At 37.4% G+C, this 20,523-nt stretch overlaps 1 long non-coding RNA gene across 1 annotated transcript in view; it reads left to right on the plus strand.

Annotated features, from left to right (window-relative positions):
- The window catches only part of LOC112971461, a 29,077-nt gene extending 13,427 nt beyond the window's left edge, over window positions 1-15,650 (plus strand). Inside the window, exons 3-4 of the long non-coding RNA XR_003255356.1 lie at window positions 3,250-3,344; window positions 14,618-15,650. This is a non-coding gene — a long non-coding RNA (uncharacterized LOC112971461). The remainder of the gene's footprint in view (window positions 1-3,249; window positions 3,345-14,617) is intronic.
- The last annotated feature ends 4,873 nt before the right edge of the window (window positions 15,651-20,523 follow it).

Below are 20,523 nucleotides of genomic sequence, written 5' to 3' on the forward strand. Positions count from 1 at the left end.
GTGAAGCCATGCTGACTACTCCTGATCACCTTCTTTTCCTCCACATGTGTGGAGATGGCTTCCAGGATGAGCTGCTCCATCACCTTTCCAGGGATGGAGGTGAGGCTGACTGGCCTGTAGTTCCCTGGGTCCTCCTTCTTGCCCTTTTTGAAGACTGGGGTGACATTGGCTTTCTTCCAGTCCTCGGGCACCTCTCCTGTCCTCCATGACCTTTCAAACACCTTATACTGGCAAAGCAGATCATGCTGTAGTCCAAAGAAACAATTTCAGTGACTCAGGGTGAGGCTCAGAGGGCCACAAATACATTTACTTCAAAGAGAGGGCCTGCAGAATTCAGAGGAATAATTTAGCTTGGCATGAGACTTCAGAACCATTTACAGCAGCAGAGGACAGAAGTAGCTGCAGCACGTATAGAAATAACCATTTGTGTGGAAAACAGTTTTCTTCTACTTTGTTTCTTTGTTTTGTTTTCTCTTACTAATAGACTTCCTCTTGTTTCTGCTTAGCTCAACTATTTTGTGCTTCTGTTGGTGGCTTTGCACAGGTGCCAGCCGGCACTGAAGGCATGAACTGCTGAGGTGAGGATGAGTGCACAATTTGCAGACAGCTATTACTAGAGATGACACATTGTAAAGGAGATCTGTGCTTCACAGTCAGGGGGCAGAAGTTTTAGGAGGGTCAGCAAGAGAAAAGATACTGACAGAAGGAAGCTCATTTTATGTTGAAGTATTGAGATATGACTATGGATCCTCACAATATTGTTAATACAAATTCACTCTCTAGGACAAATCACACTGTAGAATTAAAGTTTTTTGTTCTGACAGTTAATAACTATTGAGTCTATTATGAGACAGTTGCATTGTCAAGGTACCAGCTGCACAGAGAGAAAGTTTATGTAATGAAATGGAGAGGATTGTAATCCCTGTTCTGTCCCTTTTAATTTTGGCTTTTCAAATGACACGAGGAACCCAGGTGGAAAGATACACTCTACATTTCTGGCTGTGCAGCAGAGAGGAAAATGTAATTGATTATTCTTATTAAGGAAACTAGTTTTGCCAAAAGTATTTACTTTATTCAGGTTCATCCTTAAAATTAAATATGCGCTGTAGATAGATATTCTATCTTTATCTTATATGTAGCTTGAACTGACTATCAACGTTTCAATTATAGCAATAATGAAGAGTGCAATATTAACTTAACTAGAAAATTAATGGAAAGAGGGGGGAAGGATGCTGTGATCAAAACCCACAAATCTTTAAATACTGTATAATCCATACACTGTCACTGTTTCTGCCTTTAGAAATATTATGAGAGAAGAGTTGCCTCAAAACCATTAAAGGAAAGAATAGCTAGAAAAAGATGCAGATATTCAGCATTGAGATTCAAATCATGGCTTCAGAGAGTGAAAGAAACAAGTTGTCTTCTAGTCTTTCTTTTAGTTCAGTCTAATAATAAATGTATCTTCTGTACATAATAGTTCTTTCCAGGAGCATACTTGTGGGTGCCCAGATACTGGGTATATTCAGGAACTGGCTGTGTTCTTACTGTAGTACTTACAAATGTATCAGAATCTGCTGAAGCCAACATTCAGAAAAAATATGGAACTACCCAAGAAATTTACCCAATGAAAGAGACCCTCAGATTTTGTACTAGCGGTAAGAAAATACTTGGAAGAAACCTCTACATTTGTGTCCCCAAAGTACATGTGCTTTCCATTAGTATATCACAAATCCACTATTGGCTATAAAAATTAGGTAACTTAGTATCAAATGATGGGATTTGTATGCAAAATGTAGATTGTATATGCTGCTATTAAAATTCTACTTTTTAAAATTTATTAGTGTAGTCAGGTGTCATCTGAACAAGTGCTTTAGAAGATAACTCTTCAGTCAAAGAACACCAAATCAACACTTGATATTGCTGCTGAGCAGCAAAGCATATCTGAAATTTGAGGCAACAGTGTCACTTTTCTATGCATGGAGAGCCACTAACCCAAAGGAACAGAAAGAACATTAAGAAGCTATTACTGAAGTGTCTATTTCTTTGGTGTGGTTTTAATTGACAAAGGAAAGCAACCTGACAAAATACAGCTTGCTGGTTCCAGAACACAGATTCTGCCCCTCAGCATTAAACAAGTAAAAATCTGATGGGACCAGTGAGATTGCAGTAAAAGAGCAAGTGATGGCCAAAACTACTCTCTTTGTTGACTTTTTTTTTTTTTAAAACTTGCTCTCGGGAACATTTTTGAATTGCTTCAGGAAGAGAGCCTGTAAACAACAAGCACTTCTAAAGTCTATTAGCCTAATAGTTTTGTAATTGATTATGAATTCAATTATTTGGAAGCTTCCCTTATACCATTTTAGTTTTCAGTTCTCGGATCAATGCTGCAGTGATTCATGTACCTGGCTAACAGCCTAGAAGAAAATTTTGCAAAATAAATGAAGGAGAAGAATCTGTGAATGAGTCTTTCTGAAATTTTGAGAAATTTTGGAAGAACAGGGAGCCAAAATCTGTGCTAAATGTTCAGAGTGTAAGTGTAGAGGAACCAATTCTCTGTACCCTTTCTCTCTCTTTCGTAATGACTGAAAATTATGAAAGGCTTAAAGGGAACGGAAAGGATTCTTAAGGTCAGAAAATACCCAAGAAAATACAGAACTTCATTGCTAACTGTCTCCTGCTTACCTCGCTGCTACACATCTGGAGACCTTCTGCATGGTCAGCAAAAGCAGCTATCTCAGTCTGTGGTATTTGTCCTCCTCATTCTGTGGTAGCTAAATGGCCAAATACTGATCATCTTTTCTTTGTTATGTGTCAGGGGATATGTCTGGTGTGTTGGGTCAATAGTAAGGACTAGAGTGCAGGGTCAAGTTGCAGATGGGGGATGTTCAGGAGTTCATTGTACAGAGATTTGGGGAAAGGTTCTGACTCCGGTTACACAGCTGTGAGCTTAGAGGAGCGGTTCTTCAGGTAGCAGTTGATGCAGATGGATCCTAATCTTTTTCAAATGTGCATCATATACTTGAAGGAGAGATAAATTAATATCACTTAGAAAAATATCTGTATGTTAAAAACTTGCTGTAAGGCAAAAAAAAAAAAAGAAAAAAAGAATGCATCCATCTCCATTATTACAGACATCATTTTATGAAGAACAGACTTGGCACCACTGTCATTTTTCAAATGTGGAAACATGAGTAAGAAAAATGTCTGAAATAAATTCCTAGCTTATAATATGCATACATTTGATTCTAGGGGAACAAGTTCTTGGACCTGTCTTGAACTGAAAATGAAGAGGAGATATACACTGTGTGGATCCATATCTGACAAAATTCATGGAAGAGCCTTGGGTAAGCACTCTGCAGACTTCGACACATATATCTGCTGGTGAATTTAAGTAACAATCTTCAAATGTTTATGTTACTTTAGTCCTAAAGCTCTCTCAAGTGAAGTCAGATACTCAGTTCTCACAGGTTTTGGGTCCCTTCACCATGATATGCGTAAAAGTCTTTTAGGCACTAGTGTAGAAATTAATCCAGAAACTCCTTGTCACTGAGACTTTGAATACCTTCACTGCTCCTTGGAGGTGAGTTCTTGACCAAAAGATGCAAGAACTCAAGCTCAAAAGACAATATCAATCTCATCTAAAAGAAATAGAAAAACTAAGAATAACATTGAGGAGATAGGCAGAAGGTCACCATGCAGATTTTAGGGTGCCCTTGCAATGGGAAAAAGAGGGGAGAAGAAAGCAGTAGGAATCAGCAGGAATATGGGAGATGACACACAGAGCTCCTGGTATATGGGAGCCCAGAGGACTTCTGGGCTAGGGAGATTTTGCATAGGGACTTTTTTGGGGAGAAAAGGGAAAAATGTAAGTAGGTCACAGTGTGTGCAATATGATCTGTCTATGGAACAGCAAAATGTGTAACTTGAATAAGGTTTCAAAAAGTGTAAGTGACTTAGGTATCTATGTCTTATTGGAGGATTGGTCAGATGTACCTGGAATGATTTTCAGGGGGAGGTAATAGACAAAAACTGTGGTTGTGAAGTTATAGTCTGCTGGCTTTCCACTAAATCCTTACAGGTATCTTTACAGAAATCAGAGTAGGCTGTTTTGTGCATGGTGAACTGTAAAAGAGTGCCCAAACCGGGAGTTAACATGTTCTGGTGAATGGACTGTAAATTCCTTTCCTAGCTTACGGTGTGGTATGCTTCATGTGTAGAAAAGCACATCAATCTAAGGGCTCATCTACATAGGGACACTCATGATAATTAAGGTAGGTGTACTAAAGAAAGATAAGATCTCAGTATGTAAGATTTGTACTGTATTAAGCATTATGAGGAGGCTGTCATTCAACTGTAAAGGGACAATTGTGATATTTCTCTTTAAAATGTGTAACCTTCTGTGAAGCAAACAAAGCAATTGCATCTCCTTTTTCTGGAACAGGCAGTGTTATGTTTTATGTACCAGTCTCTATGGAAACTCCATATGTGAATAATAATGCTTACCTTCAACCTCTTCCTTGTTTTTTTTCAACTTCTCTTAGTTTTCAAAAATTTTCCCGGTGCCTTTGCAGTTTGCCCTGCAGGGTCAGAAAGAAATGTATACAAAACTATTCTTATAGAGCTGGTGAAGAATATAGTAGATTCTATCTCCCTGGAGCAGAGTAGGAGACTTGTGTTAGTTATCTTTTTTCATAGCTGCATTATTCCTAAAATATATTCTGGAGAAATGGTTGTAGTTTTGGATAGAGGATAGTTTTTTCCACTTCCAACTCTTGTACATACCATAAACTTAATCACCTCTGATAGCCCCTCTGTTCCAAAATTGTTGAGCTTTTTGTCTGGGCAACCTTTGAAAGCATATGTCTAGAGTACTTTCTATCTTGAAATAAACTGAGAGAACTTTCACAGTTCAGTAGAACCATCTGACTTGCTAGGCACCAAATAAGATGGAGTTTCTCTTGTACACCAGCCAGATGGATTCTACAGATTCTGTATTTCACAGTCTGATATGTACTTTTGGCAATAGTTTTTAATGTACAGCTTAGCTTGAGTTTTTAGTTTGTTATGACCTTCACTTGATTAGTCAGTGATTTTAAAGTGTGCAGTCCATCAGCTGTTTGTTTGATATAGTAGCTGTATAGTTCTAGAAATTGCTTTCCGATAAATTCTCCTTTTAAAAGTGCTCCATGTTTTCTGGGGAGAAAAAAAAAGGAATTTCTTGGACATTTCCAAACTTCTACAAAGCTGGGCTCAAGGATAGGTAATGTTCAAGAAAGTTGCCTTTTAATGAGCTAGTCCACTTCCTCATGACAAAATCAGGCCTCTTCTGGACAAAATCCTCCACAAAATACATTTTGTATTCTGAAGAAGGCAGAGAAGGTATATCTGCTCTTCTATCCCTTGCCTCCTTCTCAAATACTAACAAATTTTGCTAAACTTTAATGAATGTTCTTTTGATATTCCCTTTTCTAGATGCTTAATTGCGAGAATATGCACTTGTTTATCAGAAATGCTAGGTGCCCATCACTCCTACAAAAGTGAGTGAGAACTGCAGATGTTTGACCCCTTTCAATGTCACTTTCAAAGTATGGCAAAATTTGGGCTGGGCACCCAGAATTGGTGGCTGTGAAAATCAGACCTTATGTTTGAAAACTGACGTGGGTGTGTAGCAATCTGGTTGATTCAGACAATCAGTATTTACACCTTTCTAAACCATTCCTATGTCTTGTAAAGAAAAGAAAGCTTTCCCATTCAGCAGTCAACTGAGAGGAATTAGAAATGCCTCACAGTTCCCCAAAAGACTTGCTTTTTCTGTGAAATAAAGATAGATCTGACTGGACCCTGAAATTTTTTATGCCATGTGCCTGTCATGAGCTGATGTGGAGCGCAGGTGGGCTGAGGGAAGTGAGAAGATACGCGTCTAAATAAGGGACACTGTGAAATCCTCCCCTGAAGCAAGAGGAGAAATAAAGACTTGCGTGAAAGGACCATGGGCTCCCTTTATGGGTACAAAGAGAAGAATGATTTTATGGCATACCCATCTGGGATGAAGGGGTAGCAGCCTGCTTTGTTTTCATTGCAAAGGATCTATGGCACACAGAATGAATTCTGGAAGGTCAGGAGTCTTGTGCAGACATCAGGGATCCCAGGGCTTTTAGATGGCAGTTTCTTTAAGTTCAGTTAAGCCTATATACTTCTACTATTAGTATCCTAATTTTGTATATATATATATCTTTTTAATTTATGATGAATTTATATAAAATTAGTTCCTCAGAGAACACAGACCTCTGAGCCTGAGAAACTTTAGGTCCCAGACCAGTGAAGAGTCATCACCAGGATCATTTTTCAAATCTCTCTGTTAAGTAAGGAGGCTAAACCCATTTGCTCGATGAGGCTGCAGCTCCATGTTCCTAGGTCCAGCCAGTAGCAAGTCTGAGAATGTGTTCCCAGTAGGCACCCACACAAACACACATATACAACATATTTACACAGCTGGCCCCAAAGATCAACACAGACAGACGCATTCAGCACTCACAAACACAAACAGCACCAACAGTCTCATCCTGTTCCCCTCTCTGGCCAGTCATGAGGAAGGTCTGTTAGTGGGACATACAGGTGTATATACAATGTAGATCTGTCCAGCAGCTGGGCTTAGACCACCCAGTAGCTGACTGCTGGATCCCTAGTCTCCCCAGTTGCTGGCATCCGGATATATGAGCCCCCAAGGCCTGCAGCCCCACTCCAGTTAGTGGTGCAGACTTTCCTCACTCCCTCCCCTGCATTGTGGATCCCTCCAGCAGCTGGCCTTGGACATGCAGTCCATCCAGTAGCTGGTCCCGGATCCTTGCTCTTTCTAGGGCCTTACTGCTAGACACACGCACACCAGACACAAAGGGGTCTCAGTCGACATCCGGACCCTGCGGTCTCTCTGGCAGTCGGTTGGGACTGCTCTGGTGTCTCTGGTGGCCAGCTGCCCCTGTGGTCTCACCCTTAGAGACTGACACACATTCCTGGCTCCCAGGTCACTTCACCTGTTTGCCAAGCTTTTTACCGTATAGCCTAACACTTTCAATAGATGGAAATCATGCCAACTGAAAACAACCCTTGCATTTCTAGGTTAAAAGAGATTGTTATAAAGAGATGAGTGCATAAAAAAAAAAATCCATAAGTTATAATTCCTTGACCAGGCCTCTTTAACTACTCTTCTTATTAGTGTTACATTCAGTATTTACAGTACAAAATCTAGGAATGCTCTATGTTGTCAGCTTTGTCATTTTGGAAGGCACTTAACTTTACTTGCAGACAGCCACTATTATTTAATACTATTAAGATCAGTGTGGCATGACAAAGAGTTTGTGGAAGTCTCCTGGCTGATATCCTGATGCTAATTCGTGACTGATGCACTAGTTTCACTCACTGCATAAAATTTAAGAAACTCATAATCAGCATTATAGGTCAAAGAAACTGTTTTCTGCATCAGTCATGTTTTCATCATTAATATATAGCCATTGTATGTTTTATTTTCTCTTAGGGTAAAAATAAATAAATTACAGTTGTATCTAATTAAAAATATGATACTGAAGGAAAACCTAAGTTTTACAAATTAAGAATTAGTGACAGATAGTACTTTGGTTCTTGTTTCTATAAATTGCTTTTATTGGCTTCTTAAAAAGAATGACTTGCAGTAGCCCTGTTTAAATTAAAGTTTAAATTAAGGAAGTAATTTATAAGCAGAATAAAATAGTTACAATGTTTCAGATTAACAAGTAAAATAAAATAACTGTACCATAAAAATGAACAAAATAGATACAAAATCTCCATCATTTTGTTCATTGTCCCTTCATCATGAAGAAGACTCTCTTCTTAATTAATTTGCTTAGTTCACAACTATTGATAGCACTTTAAACTGCATTTTGACTTTGGTTTTAAATATATTGGATTATGTGGATTATTGGATTATAATACAGCTATATTATGTAGAACCTACATTCAATAAAAGGCATGCAAGAACAGTATAAATATCAGTGGATGTGTATAGATAACAGATAATTACCAGTAGCTGTCATCATGCATACAAAATTATGATGATTCTGGACATTGAAAATAACTACCCTTCTGCCTCTGTTTTTAACACTGGTACTTATTCTCATGTGAAAAGCACAATAGTTTCCTTTTTTTTTCTTCCTCATGATAACCAGTGGCACCAGCTCACTTTTGTCCCTCTCTTCCTTTCTGTGAAATACTGGGGAAAAAATCTCTGAAAAATGGACACCTTTCAGGACCTCACCAACAATCTGTATTTGATCTTTTCCATCCAGTTAATTTCCTTCTGCAAAGCAAATTCATTAGAGATCAGGTAGTTTTAGGCATCAAAAATAAGAAATCAACTCAGTACCTGCAATAAATTCCCAGCAAATTAACAAGTATGGGCTAGCTTAAAGGAAATCAAGTATACCTTGTGATAGTTTGTCACTTTTCCAATTAAGAAGTAAATCATTTTTATGCAATAATGGAAGCTTATCCCATGCCTTGGTTTGCCCAGCATGGAATACCAGTGAGTGTCATTACAGATAACAGACTTTGGTTTGCTTCTTAGGATTTTGCAGAGTTTCGCAAAGCAGCAAAACTTGAACATCGTGTTCTCACTGTGTCATAGCAAGCCCAATGGCAGAAGCAGTACAAAGTTGTCAAGACACCAAACAAACAAAACACTGCAACAACTGTTAAAAGGCAAAGTATATATTCAGGTAAATAAAGTTGAACTTCAGGAGTACATCTACAGAAGGCCTTGCTATTTGTGGACTCTATTTTAAAATAACTTAAGGAAAAAATTATAGAATGAATAGTCAATAAGCTTAGGTAAAAATGTCAGTCCTTGGTGTTATTTGAAGAGGCCTATTGTAATGATGTGCTTTCATGAAAGTATTTTAGCTATAATGTGAAGCACTTGTAAGATGTTAGATACACATTTCAAACATGAGTATGCTCCTCTTTATCTTCACTGAAATGACCTTTCACACTATCCTCCTCTCCACCATCGGTTTCTTTGCTAAAAATTTGCAGCTAACACATCTCTGTTTATTTCAGTCTGTAGTTAATTCATATACATTCACTGATTTAGCAGGTGCAGATGCAGTTAATTTCATAATCTGTGTGATCCAGTTATTAAATGTGCAGGTTGCCCATAGCATCATTTATCTAACTATATTCTGGCAAATTCTGCACAATACATTCACACTGCAGGGATCATCTCCAAATTACTGACTGATAATTTGTGTGCCATATATGCTATAATAGTTCTCTGACAGCATGCACTATGGAAGTAACTGCTGTCAATGTCATCCCTTTTGGCACAGAAGAGCTGATAACTCATTTATTATCACTCATTATTATCACTCATTTGAATTCTGGGGCATGCTGACAGTTTATGAATTTCTGTAATTTCTCAAGGACATCAAGGGGAAAAACTTGGAAAAGAACTGTTGATAACTGCACTACTTTTCCATAACTTTTAGGGCTCCCAGCTTTCCCTTATTTGAAGAAGTGCTAACAGTATTCAATCCAAAAAGAGGTTCAGAGAAATCAGTGTTATTAATACATTAATCCCAAAGCCTTTGTTACTTTACTGATATTAGTGAGTATTACCTGAGTCTTTGTTCCAACTTTGTGATATACTGAGCAAGGTAAATCGATCACTGCTAAATCTAGTACAGAGCAGAAATTTATTTATACCATCACCAATGAGTAGAACTGATTTGTATCCACTGAGATATGGAATGCATGCAAAATGGCACATTTACCTGCTTCTACTACCTTGTTTTGGAAAATGTGGATTCTACACAGTCGTCTTGATTAGCTTACAACATGCAATACATACAACTTAGTCAGATAGCTTACCTGTGTAGTCCAACATTTCCATTTTTCAAGCAAGAATATGAGACTTTGCTTGGGCTATACAAAAATTTTCTCTACCATAGAATCTTTTGGCTATTAGCAATATTCATTATGTCAGTTGACTGGATCTTCTGTTGAATCTTTCAGCTTCTTGTGTTGGTATCTTCTAGTAAACATCAAACTACCTCAAATATGTGAATTTTTGCACCTTTGCTAAAGATGAAGCACATTCTGAAAGCTATGAAAATGTTTCATTCTTTGGAACAGACTCATTTCATTTGTGATACAGGCTGATAGCCTGAGGATGGTATAATTACTCTCCATAAAAGTTCATTTGCTTAATTTTCATCATGATCAATTTGATATTGTTATTACCAAGGAGACTAAGGCCTAGTGGTTGTCTCTGTCTCTAATACCAGTTCTGTGCTTTGAACATGAATTAATGTCTGTTGTGTACTTTGAGTATGACATCCTTTCCTAGATCTTTCCAATCCTTTTATTTGTTTTAATTTTGTAATCATAAAATTGCATGAAGGAGGATGACTAATTTGTCGGTTGACGAACTGACAGGATATGCCTATCAGTACTCTGAGGTTTTGCCTTATTGTTTGCAAGCCTTTCAAGCAGGATTCCAATATTTGCTTGGTCTCTTTGACCTGCACTGCCACACAATAAAGGGCGCTGGCCTAACTATTGCCATCCAAGAAAGAGATCTTGGGGTTATAGTAGGTAAACCCATGAAAATATCAGCTTGATGCTTGGCAGTGGTCAAAAAAGCAAATAAAATGTTAGAAAAGTAATAAAGAACAAAACTGAAAATATTATTGTGCCTCTGAATACAAGCGCTATAACTTGAACAGTATGTAGTTCAAGCTACCCATCCCCCAAATGATATGGTATGACTAGAAAAGATATAGAGGGTGGTTTCAGTGATGACCAAAGATCTGGAGAAGGTTTTGCATGAGGAATAGTTATACGACTCTTCAGCCTTTGAGACAGTTGAAGGGAGATTTGAATATGTTCAGTCATGAGTAATGTGGAGAAATCAACATAGAACAAAATTGTTCATGCTCCTGTAGTGCAAGAATAGGAAGCACATAACAAAATAGCAAGTGTCAGGTTTACAAAAAACTGTGTGTGCTCATCATGCAATTAGGTTGTGAAGCCCTTTTCCTGTCATGCTGATGATTTTATATGTATTCAAAAAATAACAAGGCAAATTTGTGAATGAAAAATTCATGAAGGATGAATAAGCACACAGACATTGCTTCTGGGTCAAGAAATCTGAGCTGCAAACTGGTGGAGGCTAGGAGAGTATGCTTTGGGAGCATCATTCCAAGTTATTCTACATTTTTCCTTTACATACACTCTTGGAATCTGTTGGAGGCAGGATTCTCGGTTGGCTGGCCCTCTGGCTTCATGCAGAGATTCTTATGCTAGAGTCTTACAATGTTTTAAGGATTTTCATTAGAAAATTTGAAATTGTTTAGTTACACTGTCTTTTTCAAATGTCTCATGTGGATGCTCAGCACTTATGAGATAGGTGGGATCCGGCGATAACCTCTGATCCAAGACTAAATACGTATGTACTGTCTTGAATCTAAGTATCTTTTTGCTGTCTCCTTGGTTGCTACTTGGTTGGACCTACTGGGGTTCTGCTAGCAAGCTTAGGATAGCCAGTTAGAACTGATGTTCCCCCATTTTTAAGATGGCCAGTGGCAGCTGAGTGGCTAAGCTGGTGTGGACTGGGAAGTAATATGCATAATTTAGTTTATCATGTGGAAAAGCCAAATAATTGTAGCACAGATGGAATTCAACTGTATTATTCCCTCTCCTTCCCTAGGTGTTTGGACGTGTCTCAGCATGTTGCCTGTTGCATCAGTGTAACAAATCCAAAAAACTGTCAGATTTCCATTATCGCCATCTCTTTGGCACAAGAAGTAGATTTTAAGTAGATGATTCATGTGAATATGTTGTTAGAAAGGACTGTGCTGAAGTGTATGTGGCAGATGTCAAAGAAATATTGCTGATGTATTTTAAGTGCTACTTCCAATTGGGGCATCCTTGGAAGTGTAAATATCCTATAGCAACAAGGAAAAAATTCCTTCTGTGCTAATCTGAGAAGTGTTTGTATCTAGTTTTGTAGAGCTAGACTGAATGTTTATAATGATACTGATAATGGACAGACATCTGAGATAATGCTGCTAGCTTCTGTGCAAAGTGCTCACAAACCTGGATCTTGGACACATTTACCTGTAGTAGGTAGAAGGTTACATAATGATACTAAAGTCATCCTTCTAAATAGCATTTTGAAATATATTGTGCTTCTATGCTGCTTGGCAGCTTTTGTGTAAAGGTTATTTCCTCTTCATTGCTTTTTGTCATTATTTAGCACCATAAATGTGACACTTATGTTTCCAGCTTGCAAAAAATTTTGTGCAAAATGCACAGAATTTTGCTAGCACCTTGTAAATGACAATACTACAGATAGTACAGTAGCAGATATACAGGTAGAATTCTTACCGTGACAGCCAATTTTCCTTGCATATATGTGTGAGTGTTGTATGTGTGAGTAACTTTTCCATCTTGGAAAAGTTAATCATATGGAATGATTGTTACAAATAACAATTGACTCAGTTAAAACACATGAATAAATCTAACACAAATTTTGGTTCCTTCCATGTCTTGTGAACTAAATTAGCACTATGTTGGAGGTTCTAAAAAAACTCCAGAAATTCCAGACAGAATAGCAAGGAGTAAAGCCGGTTCATATGGACACTACAAGAATGAAGAAACATGCATACCAAGACTAGCACAGAGATTAAGGACAATCTCCATTGCTATCATGGCAGTTTCCCAAGAATGAAAGAAGGAAGCTGAAATAAATGAGTCTGACCAGAAAGAGAAACTTGTGAATGGCTATGGGACTATAGATTATCTGCCAGTATAAAATGTAGTTCTAGTATAAAATCTAGAATAAATATGACCAGGGCCTATTTGTATAAGCTGCTCAGCCTTTTTGTTTCAAGTATCTCTTTAGATTCCAAGGGGGAAAAATCACTTTGGATGATCATTCCATAAAAATAACTCCATGTAAATTGGTATAGGGTGTGCTCGTTAGAAAACCATATGTGGTAGAGCTGAAAACACGGTTGCAATCAAGGATAGTTCTAGCAGTGGCTGAGTTACTAAGTAGACAAAGTACCTACTCTGCTTGGATCCACTTTTATTTCCCTTGAAGTCAGTGGCAAAGTTTCTAATCAGTCTTTTACTTCTGGCTTTAACCAGAGAAATATACTTTAAAACATTTTAGAAAAAGGAAGAATTCTGTGTACCTGAGATGTACTAGATATCATCTTTGAGCATATTTTGTAGTTAGGTTACACATCGCTATAAAAGGGTTCCACTGGAAATGCTGACATCCTTAACTATGGAAACAAAAATGCACTGTTTATTATAGTTTGATTAAAGCAAAGGTTTTTACTTAACAGTCTTTGGCATGGAACATGTACTTGTGGCTACAGTAGCAACAATTTTCTCCTTGTAATGAAACAAATATTAAAAAGTGAATTCCTTTTTGTTTTTCTGTAAGTAGGAACCAGCTTTTGTAAGAATTCAGGTAAACAATGTTTCAAATTCCTCTCAACACCATCGAAATGGTCCAAAATGCTGATCAAAATAAAGCCAGATGCATTCAAATTTGGTGAAATATTCACTGGCAAGTTTACTGAGTGAAGACATTCATTTTAAACATATGTTCCCTCACAGACTCTTGTCCTGTGAGTTGAAGAAATGTGTTCTCAATAGTATACCTCCAATGACAATTTCCATATTATAATTTCTTAAGCAACAGACTTAAAAAAAAAAAAATTAATTACATACAAGATTATCTGGTCCATCTCTTCACAAAACCAAGACAAGTCTACTGGGTCCAGATGTACATTGGGGGTGCAATAAGGCTTCTTTGCTGGCTAACCTTCCCCTCTTCGTAACAAAATTATAAAAGATGTAAAGAAATATATGCTAGGAACTTACTCATATGATAACAAAGTCAGAATCAATGATTTCTGTCTACGGAACTAATTGTTAATATAGCAGCCAATATATGTATATATGTGTTTGATGAAATACTTAGACTGAACTGTTTTTTTTTGACAAACAGGATGAATGAGTATAAGTGTACTGTGCTGCCTTGGGCTCACTGAGCACTGTTGTTCATATCAGCCTTGCTGACATACCTTCTAGGAGGCTTGGAAGGAGCAGGAGTGGTGTCTTTGAACTCTGTCTATCTGGCAACACAGAGACTGCAGAAAACACTTTGAACATACGTTCAGTAATTATAACAGTCATTGTAAATTTTATGTAGCTTGCTGTTTGCAGTGAAATGGAATTTTAGAGGTCAGCATCATGTGTTATGATACCATACATATATGTACATATGCATATATATACACACACATACACATATACCTTTCTATTTGAAGGGCTTAAATCCTGCTTTTTGTCTGAATATGAAATGATAGAGTTAAAAATGTAGTTCTGTGTTTTACACTGTATAGGCCATGCTCCATCAATGGCCACAGAAATCTTCTTTCCTCTTGGTTTCTGTCTGCAAGTTAAAATGAATTCCATGATGTGACACTGTCAGCTAGTTTTGCACTTTCATGTATTTTCTCAAAAAGAAGAGCACTTTTGATGTTGTTCTACTTATGTCTCATCAAAGGTTTTGTGGCAGCTGCATTTCATGGTTTTCTGCAAAACCACCTGGAAAACATCCGTCGTCTGAAAGTGATATTCTTAAGAGTGCCTTGCAGACTCAGATTTGCAGGTTGCTGAATGCTGCTAAATTGAAAATGACCTTATTTGAAAGGAAATGGATGCCGTCAATCCTTTAAGAATATCAAAAGCTACAGTACAAACAGCTCACAAAATATAATGGGTGTCTAGAGATCCAGCTGTAAAGCTGCAGTGCTAGTATAATGTGTTGCAGTTTAGACATATACAATAAGATTTTGCATATCTTATTTTAAATGAGTTTATGCTAAATGCCTGTTTTAACATTTTACTGAATATGTGATTACCTGTGCTTACTGAGAGAGAGAAGGCCTGTATTTAATGGGATTGTAGTTAAGTACTCCTGTTAACATTCCTTTTCCCCCCTCTATCAAGTCATCAAAGAGAAAACCATATGCATTCTGCTTTTTCCAAAAATACATACATTTAAAGGATCATTGAAAAAAAATCTTACTGCTATTGAACAATGATTAGAGAAATAATTGAAGTACTATTACTTTTAAAGAGAGATAAGGAATAAATTACAAATGTTCATATTGAAGTTACTGATGAAATTCCACAGGGATCTGTCCAAGGACCTGTGCTCTTCTGTATAACTCTATGCATTCATTCATAAATTATTAATAAAAGAGGTGAATAAAACATACCATCAGCATATTTTGCTGCCTCAGTTATTTCAAATAGTTAAAACTTTTAATTTGACTGCAGAGTTACAGAAGGATCTTTTAGTATTGAATGATGCAGTAATATAATAACAAATTGTCAAAAAAGTGCCAAGTAATATGTAGAGGAAAACCAAATCTAATTCTACACAATGATGGTCTCTAACTTAACTGCTGTCACTCAGAAGAGATCTATGACTATTCTGGATGGTTCTCCAAAAATAGCTGAATGCTTGCACTGGATTATTCTAAGTGTCTATAGAAAATATACATTTTGGATGGAACATTTATCTTTTTTTTTTAACAAATCCATTTTGTTGAAAGAAAAACTTTAATAAAAGATTTTTCATATCCATCTTGTTATTTTAAAGTTAATTATCCAATGAAAATTAATTACAGTTGTTAAAGAAAAATATCCAAAATTAATAGAAAAATTTCAAGTAAAATGAGAAACTTTTTGTTTTGTATTAACCTCTATGCATTTCCATCAATTATTTCTAGTGGCACTTAAATTAATGTTGTGATTCATACCATTAATTTATTCAAAGAATTACATAGATAGCACGTAATAATTATCTACTACATCCTGTAGTATCGGTTTCACTAACTGCTACATGAAAGGACAGATATCTCTATGCTAATCTGACATCTTTTACTGTTCAGGTGATGCAAAGGAGCCAGATGCAGGCTGTAATTAATCAGCAGAGAATTGTTCTGTTGATGGAAAGCTCTCAGCTGGAATAAAGCACAAAGAGCTGGCTTCTGCTCCAAACACTCCTGCTACTCTGACATCAGAAGAGGGGCAAAATTCGGATTCATTAATCCAGGTGAAGTGTAGGGTCCTATGAAAAACATATGTTGCTAGGATGGTAGGGGGTTGTAGGCTTGCTCACAGAATCGTGAAACTATAATTATTTCCGTGTCATTCATCTACTGCACTGGTTAGATGAAGAGCGTAGGAGAGAAAATAATACAAGAAGAATTTGGACTCCACCATTTTGGGGAGTAATGTTTGTCCAATTAAAAAAAAAATTCTGCAAAGTATAATGGAGACCTGAAACATTAAAATAAGTCTCCTAAACTATTTCACTTGTTACATCTACAAATATTTGTGAGGATCTCATCAGTCACTGAATGTACAATGAAGGAGTCCTTATTTTAAGCAAAATGTTTCCTTAAAAATAACCCCCCCAAATTTATTGTTTTGATTTCTACAGAGAGGAGCAACTAGTAAGCTGCCCTTCTCTTTGGGTCCCCCAAATAAGTAGTATGCATATGTTTTCCGTTAAACTTTTTCCCTATTTCTGCATAACAGTAGATATTAAAGAAAGCTAGATGATATCAAACCAGAAAATAGAATGCAAAATGAAAACTTTATTCAAAATGTAAAACTAAAACATTATATGGAGATTTTTGATTCAAAAAAATAAAAATAATCGTATCAAGTTTAGTTCCTTTGCAGTTTTATATAGTCTTCTCTTCCAAAGCACAGAACAGAAGAAATCTCAAAGAAATTGCTTTGAAAGATAAAATTATATAATTTATTTCAAGTATTGGCTGTAAACATTTTTAAATGAGACCTTCTTAATCACACAATTGATAGCCAAGAGGCAACACTCAAATTATTGGTAACAGCAGCATAAATATGAGGTTTAGACTTTTTTTTCCTAACAGCAGTTGGAGTTACCTTGCCTTGTGTCAATTAGTTCCTGTGCTACTTTGTTTTTTACCACTAGATGTCTCCACACTACGTGAGAAAGACATGCAGTGTTTCTTTTGAAAGGATATACATGAAAGCAGAGGGAACGTGTGAACACTAAAAAGCGTGTTTTAAAATATTATTCAATAGTAAATTATACAGAATGGGCTCATCTAACGAATCCTGTCTTCCAGATATGAAAGCTTGAGTGGCAGTTTACCTGTCTTCCGTTTGACTTAACAGAGATGTTAGTAATGTGTGCTGTTTCTATGCTGATGTAACCTTGAGGAATTCCTAACCCAGTGTAGTATCCAAGTGGAAATGGGTTTCCAATAAAAATACAAATTCCAAAATCCTGCTAGCTTTCTTTTCTTTTCCTCTGTAAATGAGTTATAGACCTTGGATCCAGACCCTTCTTTTGAATTAGACGTTTGTTAGCACTTTCTAATTTGTTTTACCTTTAGCTGGAAACAGTCCTTCCTATTTCACACTGTAGTGACACTGACTGATAGCTTCAAAATTAACTAACCATCACTTAATCCCTTGAGCCCGTTTCTCCTAGGCGCTGGTTTACAGCATGCTCTAAGTGCAGCCATAATGTCCATATCCGCCTTGCTCTTTAGTATTCTCCAGAACACCATGGCAGAGAGACTCCTCAGTGCTGATTGCTTCCCTCAGCATTCACACTGTCCAAGCTCAGAGCACCCTTATACCTGAGCAAGGCTGCACTGCTGGAGGAATCCTTGAGAATGACAAGTATTGAAAGGCCAGGTAGTAATCCACAGAATCCCTCCTAGTACCTCTTCAACTCCACGCTGCACGAGGAGGGATGAGAGAATGAGCTGAAGGCTCCCTGAAGATAAAGGCAGAGGAAAGCTGGGTCCTGTGCTAAGATTATACTGCCTATGCCATTATAATGCTGTGGCTAGCTAGGTGTCCTATATTGTCCTATGACTAGCATCAATACCACATGCATACAAGACAATCTTGCTGGGTTTTGCGGCTAGCTGGGTGTCCCATCTGAAGGCCTGAAATCTTACGACCAGGTATCTCCTGCTCTCATGATGAGCATAGTCACACTGCTGGAGGCCATGACCAGCAGGATCATCTGCATAGCCCTGTTTCAGGATTGAGCACCAGTTCAGAAGAAGCGTCATTCCACTTCCAGACCTTCCAGACAGATGAAGTCTTCAGGAATCTGGGAAGCTGAACTCCTATTAGTTGTGTTACAGCAATTCATAATTACCAAGTCTACTTCACTATGCTGGTTATAGAGATGTGCAAAACCATCTGCTGGGTTATTCATCCCCTTTCGATTTTTGTTTGGTGTTGTACAAAGTCAGTATTGCCACTTTCTGGAAGTGTGGCAAAACTAAGTGTGTCTGGATGTTAGACAAGATACTTGTCATCCAGTTTCTTTTTAGGGGGATCAGTCATTCTGACAATCGGAAGAAGTGTCATTTCATCATACTTGACAATCACTATGCAATTCTTACAGACCCATGAGGTAGGTTTGATTCCAGCATCAGGCGTACCATTTGGATTACTGTAGCATACAATGAATTTCACAGTTGGTGAGAGAACACCTGGGAGGCCCTCCAACCATGTGCCTGAAGGGTGAAGCTGCATTCTGGAAGGCTACCTTTTAATTTGATGTCAGTCACAAGTGTACCTTGAGTACCTTTTCTTTGTATGGTTTCTGGGCAAAAGAGTCCTTGCAAGACACCAGTGTGGCCAAGAAGCTAATGACAAACATCTCCAAGGGAAGTAAGCCTTTCTGTGTTTCTGTGTCTTCATGTTAATGTTGAATGCTTTTTGGAGATTTCTTTTTAGCGTGAGCTAGATTTGACTTAGAGCTCAATAAACAGCTAATTGGATCAAAATCTATGGCCTATGATGTACTAGCTGGCCATTTTTGATAGTAATCTAAGAATCCGTATTCACTCCTTGACGACATAGATTCCTGACAGTTTCTATGCATTTACTCCCATTCATTATAAGTATTTAATGGAAAAATCTCAGTGTTAAAAATTTCTGAGTCTTTCATTGGTCATTGCTGCCATAACCTAATGTGCCAAAGTGGGTCCTAGGTGAGTGTGCAGAATGGGATCTGCTGTTTCAGAATCTCATTACCTCGTAGTAATATTAACCAGAAATTTCTGTGACTGTGGTGTTGCACATCCTGACATGTCAGCCAAGGAAGGTCAGTGTAAAGAAAAGAAGTAATATAAAGTTATTAAGATAAAAAATGATTAAATCTGTGTTGTTGGTTTTTTTAATGGAAAATGAAACATTTTTCACTTGCCTTTGTAGAGCTTCCTTGAATTTTGTTTTATGCATTTAACTAGCTGATAACCTGCTCAAAGATGAAGGGGCACAGCTGGGTGGCACTGTTTGTTTTACCTCTGAAGGAAGTCCGTCTTAGGGCTGATAAACTAGCAGACCCTTATGGGGATATTGAATCTTTCAACTTCCAATACTGGGTAAAGGAATCTTTCTGTTCAGCAGGAATCATTAGCTTCTTGATTCCCAGTTTTTCTCTGGAATTTCATAATTTTTAAAATATTCTACAATGAAACTGATGTTGTTTCTAAATTCTAACATGAACACTCGCACAGGAAGAACACCAGATAGCCAACGTGGCCATTTTCCTCTTCTGTGACTGAGCTATTACCCTCACTGTCTTTTCCAAAAACAAGCAGTCTACTGCCTATTAACTCCCCTTTAGGGTCTGCTACCTTTAGTGCTGGACCCCTCTCTGCAACAAGTGCAAACCTAACATATAGAATTATTGCTGTGGTTGCAATGGAAGTTGCAATGGAATTAGTGTCAAGAAATGTGGAAAACTCTCTTTTACAAGGGTACTTTATGAGTTTTTAATTATATATTTTTACAATGAGAGTAAAGTACATTTATAAATCACTTGGTCAGCTCTAAGTCCCTTGGCTATTGCTTTGGTTGCCTTCCTGCCATTGTTATCATGCAAGCCAGCCAGGCAGTGTTCTTTTCTTTTGTAAACTTACTCAGTTAGGAGAGAGAGAATATGGAAGAAAATAAGCTTGTTTTTATCATGTGTTTCATCACTATTCATATCAAAACAGTTTTCCATGTGTTTCATGAATATTTTTGTAAGAAAAAGCAGTTTTCAAATAAGTGTGTTTGTTGTTCTATCCCAAGAGCTCATACAACACATTCGTTAAAAATACACTGACAGGCATAACTGGTGGTGCCATTGTGTACCATGGGGAAGCCTTTAATGAGTAGTTCCTAGGACAGTCTTTTCTCTACGTGCTACAAATGGGCATGTGTGAGAATGATTGTTAGTTTCAGTACAGTCTGCACCAGGACCCTTTCTAAGAGAAACCAACTGAAGTTCAGGCTGCAGCGCCTAATTGCTATATAGATGGATATATAGTGAGCTGTGGTCTACAAGGCATAGCATTTAGTGGATGCACTATGCCTGCTTCTACACCG

The sequence above is a fragment of the Apteryx rowi genome, unplaced genomic scaffold (genome assembly GCF_003343035.1).
Source record: "Apteryx rowi isolate R43461 unplaced genomic scaffold, aptRow1 scaffold_111, whole genome shotgun sequence".
NCBI lineage: Eukaryota > Metazoa > Chordata > Aves > Apterygiformes > Apterygidae > Apteryx > Apteryx rowi.